The following is a 6,358-nucleotide window of genomic DNA, read 5'->3' as shown; positions in this document are numbered from 1 at the left end:
TTATGGGCTATATGCTGCCATCATATCCATTCAGTATCTGGATGTTAATTAATCCTCTAAAGCAGGGGTGTCCAAACTATGGCCCGCTATCACTCCTGTGGCGGCCGCGAGGGATTTTTAAAACAATTGATACGGATCTGCAGAGGTGGGCAAACCACGGGCGTTTTCATCCAGCCAGTGAGGCAGTTGTTCCAATATGCAATATCAGTACAATCCAATAGATGGCCTGTATTGCAGTACTATATAACCCCTGATTTACACCGTCCCGGCGCTCCAGTCGATCCGCGGCGCGTTTCAGAAGCGGCTCTCCACGCGGCTTCACTAAAGACAGGCGCAAGCCGCACAGAAAATACAAAATAAAAGTCAAATAGCTGTATACACTACAAAACTGGCACCATTGTAAATAAGTTACGTTTTAAAAATGAGAAAGTGTTCATTTGTTTTGAAAAATGCCTTGTAATGGAACTGTTTTAAAATGCTTAAAAGACTTTCCAGTATCAGAACAAATGGCAGTGCTATCCTCCTGCTCACATTTTTATGAAAATGAATATAGTACTGTTTTTTCTGGATTATAAACTGCGTTTTTTCATCTGAAATGTGCTGCGATTTCCAAGGCGACTTAGCCTATATAAAGTTATCAAGGTCAAGTGCAAAGCGCACACATCAGGATTGGTGATGAATGAGAAAAGGCAAGGGAGTTTGTTTTGAGTTTGTATTGTGCATTTTCCAGCAACAACGCTGCTAGTTTCAGTTTCGCTTTAAATATTTAGGCTGGGCGTTTATAATAGCTATGTTTATAGTGAATGCCACTATAATTTGTGTTTGTTTTTTACTTATGTTTTCGTTCTTTTTTCTGTTCTGAACACTGCTAAATTTACAGGATTATTTGTGGAGTGTAGGGAATATAAATACATGTTTCTAATGTTTGTAAACGTTTCGTTTATTTGACATTATTTCTGAATGAAATGATACTTATACATTCATTGATTTATACACCGATGCAGCTTATCTGTGTGTCATAAAGTGCTCATAAAAATAGGTAGAGATGGTACAAGAATAGAACTGCCATGTAGGTACAAGTATACAGTAGTAAGTGAGTGTCAATTTAGAAAAAAATAACAAATAAATCAAAGTTTCAAATTATGAGGCCCCTGTCAGTCCTGTGTTTGGTTTCCCCCTCCTCTCGTGCCCATATTTGGCCTTCCTCTTCCTGTCCTCGTTTGTCATTAGTTAATTTGTCTCCAGCCCTGTTAATTGCCCCGCACCTGTTTCTGTGCTTCCCTGTTGATTTCCTAGTGTTTATAAGCCCTGTGTTTCCCTGCCCCTGTGTCTGGTATTGAACGTCATTTATGCTCGTCTCTCCGTTGGCTCCAAAATAAAGGAATATTTGGAATCTCCTGTTCGCCTCGTCCCGTGTTTCCTGAGAGGGTTCTGACAGCCCCTCACTTAATGTGGAAAACTTGATGTGGCCCTCGAGTCAAAAAGTTTGCCCACCCCTGCTCTAAAATATCAAATTGCAATGGAACTGACCTATACAGGGCTTGTGTAGAAAAACAGTTTCAGTTCTGCAAACTCAGAATAGACCTGTAGCATGTAGCCTATTGAATCACTTGGCTTGAGAACATTTCCTTTCATTTTCTCATTGAACTGCAGGTTTAACAGCTCTTACAAATAAAACAGCAAAATATTGATTTAAATTTCTATTGAAAAGAGTAAGATGTGCATGGTGGTCTTTAATTTGGGAGCTCAACATGTTTACGAATCTTTTCTTTCTCTTTTTTTTCTTTTGGCCAGACAAGAACTATACTTTTAACTGATTGTTTTTTTCTATAAATCCTTCAATTCTGTAAATAATTCTCAAGCAAGTTATAGTTACCACCAAATAACCAATAAGTAGTTGTTGTTATATAACATTTAAATTGGACAGACTATAACTTTTTTTTTTTTTATCTCATGGCAAAATTCAGTTTTGTTTACTACATTCATAGTTGAAGCGCAGCATAACAAGTACAAAATGTGTGGTGGGAATAAACACTAGATTACTCTAAGGCCCTTGAAACTTTTGAGAAATGAGTAAACGTTTCACATGACAGATCTCAGAAAACCAAAGACAAACTGTTATGACAGTTAGATTCTTTGCTGCTTTTGAGCTTTCAAGGAAACATATTCTCAGCCTGATGAATGTACTACACACTCTGTCTAAATCAATTAATTCTCTCTCTGAAATTGTTGAAGTTACTAATAAACTGCACATGCAGAGTGATTAAATACATATTTCATGCTTATAAATATGAGAATACCAAGTCCAGTGCATAAAATAGAATCAGCATAAACAATTTTATCTAAATAATGTATTTGGCACTTCTATATTTACTGGACATACTACTAGAGAACCTGTGGTATGAGCTGTGAGATGTTAAATATCTCTCTCTTTCTCCTACATGCACACACACACAGGAAGAGGCATGTTCACACTTCAGAGACTTTAACGTTAGGAGGCCCAATTTAGGAAACACATTGCTGTGTAACACAAAAAGCTTGTCCTCAGTAACAGCGGTTACACATTTCATTTATTGACGCAGAAAAGACATCCAGGCAAAACCTGAACCTTCACATATGCACTGTTTCAATAAGATTCATTGTGTATCGGCACCTACCAACCTGCAATGTTGTTTGTGTGTATGGAAGAACAGAGTTTTTTTATTTTTTTTTCACCTAGCTTGCTGCTAACAGCACATGGAACATGTTTTTGTGACAATGCAAACAACGGCAACCACACGATGATCAGAGGGTTTGATAAAAATGAACATCCTTTCATTTTGTTTACATTTAGCATGTCTCATTTTGAGAAATGAGCATGAGCAAGATTGAAAAAATGAAATATATTTCCTTAGCATATTTCAAATTTGTTCTGACTTTTGTTTAAACACCGATATGTAAATCAACCATTTGTGTTAGCCTGTTTGACAAACATATATAGAGCAGTCAAAGGGACATTTACAGGAAATTGGTCATATATTTAGAGTAATGTACAGCACAGTTTTAAAATCCCCCACCTTTAAGATTATCAATACTTTCACCACTCATTGCTTTGATCACCTGGTGTATGGAAGACGTCAGTCTTGATCCTTGATATAGATAAGAGTGTGTGGGCCGTTTTGCTCTGCGAGACATTGTGGTAAAGGTTTAAACTGAATCAACATCTTGTTAGAATGATACAAGGATAGTGAGATGATAATGACGTGGGAAAAAAACATTTTAACACATACGGTGCATTCAGAAAGTATTTAGTATATATTTTTTTGCTGTGTTGCAGCCATATGCTAAAATTCATTCAATTAATTATTGCTCTGATATGTATTTTCAGCTGTGAGCCCTTATAAAGACGTGAATGTGCTTTTTCTTTGTTTCTTCTTTGTTTCTTCTTTGACTCCAGTCAAAGAAGAAACCTATTCAAAGATGATTCAGAGAAATGGGATGCACCTGAGCTAAAAAGCAAAGAGTCTGAATAACTAGCCTATGTGATATTTCAGTTGCTTCTTTTGAATTTTTATTATTATTATTTATTTGTGAACCTGGACCATAAAACCAGTCATAAGGCTCACAAATAAATAATAATAATAATAATAAAAATTCAAAAGAAGCAACTGAAATATCATATAAGCTAGTTATTCAGACCTCTTTGGTTTTTAAGAGATTTATACCTCATCTGAAAGCAGAATAAATAAGCTTTCCACTGATGTATGGTTTGATATGATAGGACAATATTTAGCCTATATATTTGAAAATTTGGAATCAGAGGGTGCAAAAAAAAGCTAAATATTGAGAAAATCGCCTTTAAAGTTGTCCAAATGAACTTCTTAGCAATGCATATTACTAATCAAAAATTAAGTTTTGATATATTTATAAAATATCTTCATGGAACATGATCTTTACTTAATGTCCTAATGATTTTTGGCATAAAAGAAAAATCAATCATTTTGACCCATGCAATGTATTTTTGGCTATTGCTACAAATATACCCCAGCGTGGTTTTGTGGTCCAGGGTCACATTTATTTATTTATTTTTTATAAAACCTAAACCCCTAACCCCAGCCCCAATGAAAATAATCTGATTTTATATAATTTTCAAAAGGTTGGACTATAGATTTATTATTGGGAATATCACAAACCTTTACAGTCATAAAATCAAACTATTGTAGATGAGCGCCATCTAGTGTGAAGGAAATGTACTAACTAACTAACTAACTAACTAACTAGCTATTTCACCTTTGTAATGCAAACTGTCACAGTACACAGTTACATACTTAGATGGTAACACTTTAATTTGATAGTCCACTTTAGACATTTGACTGACTATAAGTAACTTTGCAAGTGCATTTCACCTATATTAAAGTATTATTAGACTGTCTGCTTAATATCTTCAGATATTCTACTGTCTATAATTTTGCAAGTATGTCAACTTATTCAACTAATCCTTATCTAACAGTTTGCTAATAATAGTGATAGTTAGCTGACATGTAGTTGCAAAGTTATTTATTGTAACCACTTTGACTTTTGATTTGATAATGTGCACAATGGTGCCTTTTTTTCTTTAAGTCCCTAGTCAATAATCTTGTTTTAACTGTAAATCCAAATAAAGCATTTAAATATGTGGGCATGTAAGATTCTTGAAATGTGTTTGAAAGAGCTACAGAGTGAATCTATAAATCTTGTAGAGATTAATAAATTGACATTTATAAGTTTACAGTTATGTCAGGTGTGGCACAGCTGCTGTGATGAACACTGGACAAAACACTTGCTGATTAAGAGACCATAGAGTATGCTTTAGTATGCTTTTTAATACTTCAATGGTCTGGGGATCCTAAATCGATGGTAATATAATTGAGAATAAAACAAAAGTGTGAGTAAAATTTACCTGATGGTTCGGGTTATAGTCTCTTAACGTGAATCTTTACGGACTAATAACAAGAACGAACACCTGAGAGCACAAGGCTCTATTTATAAAGCACAATGACCACACAATCTTATACGGTTTGACCATGTTACATAAAATCTGAAAAATCAGGTTTTCTTAATCACTTTGGATTAATTATCTCGTTTTCGCCCTAATAATAATAGAGTATGCTGATAAAAGTGATGGGTTGATGCTAATGAAATCATTATTATCCATTATAAAAATCTGTCAGATACACAGTATATTGCATAAATATCTATTACATAATGTTTGTGATGTCTGATGTGTGCTTTGGCATATGACCTACCAAACTAATTAAATAAGAACCATAGGCCATTTAATCAATCAACCAATAATTTTGGTCGCATGTATATGGAGCTTGTCATCATTTTGAGTCAGTTTTCCATTCACTATATATCACTTCACATGTAAAAAAAAAATAAAATAAAAAAATTGCAAATTTGAATTTGATGTGTTCATAGATTGCTGTAAAATTAATTGTACTATATATATATATATATATATATATATATATATGCAAATGTGCATATAATTTTTCTGTGCATCGACTTTTCCTGCTAAATTTGACCAACTGTTAAAATCTGCAGGTAATTCACAATCATTTCTATCTAGACAAAGGTGATTGGTATATTACAGTAAGCAGCGAGTCTCAACAAAAATTGAAAAGGAAATGAACAATTTTTTCCAGGGTTGACTTCCATGGTGAGAAATCATTTAAGCATTTTTATCAGCAGGGCTCACACAATTGCAAATAAATGTTTCATTTTGGAGACACTGGCCAATTTACTGAAACAGTAACTGGGTTTTGAAGCATGAATGATGCTTTGGGTAAGTTCAAGTTTTGTGTACTGTACATACATTAGTGATGTGATTTTCCATAAAACAGTAGTGACAACCCTAGTGAAAAATAAATAATAAAATGTATTTTAAATACATTTATTTAATGCTAAGTATGCTACATTTACATATTTGCGAATATACTCTGCAACTGTACTTTTAGTATACTAATCTAGTATAGGCCTAATTAAAATCTGCTAAATTTGAACAACTAATTTTGTGCTCAATGCACTTTAATTGTGCATTAGTGCTGAAGTCCAACTAAGGATACAAGTGCATTTGAGCCAAAGTGGAACTATTGCAAGAATACTTCAGGTACACTGCAAATATCTTGCATTTAAAGACAGATATTATTCAAAGATCATACAGTCCTCATCAATAGTGACAATTAAACATGTTTAAGGCTTAATATAAAGAAATGTGCATTGTGCACAAGTAGGCTACTCCAGATGAAGTTTAAATACTAATTTTTATATCAGTAAGTCTCGAGTGATATGTCATTATATATGTAAATAGATTTGAACTCTACCTAGTTAGTAGTAT

The 6,358-nt window shown here is 33.9% G+C and overlaps 1 long non-coding RNA gene across 2 annotated transcripts in view; it reads right to left on the bottom strand.

The window, feature by feature from the left end:
- LOC306870868 overlaps positions 1-6,358 on the bottom strand; it is a 1,223,475-nt gene that overhangs the window by 579,631 nt on the left and 637,486 nt on the right. The window lies entirely within an intron of this gene.

The sequence above is a fragment of the Barbus barbus genome, assembly GCF_936440315.1.
Source record: "Barbus barbus genome assembly, chromosome: 6".
NCBI classification, from domain to species: Eukaryota; Metazoa; Chordata; class Actinopteri; order Cypriniformes; family Cyprinidae; genus Barbus; species Barbus barbus.
Note: the sequence above shows the minus strand (reverse complement) of the source record. Positions and strands in the feature narration are given on the sequence as shown.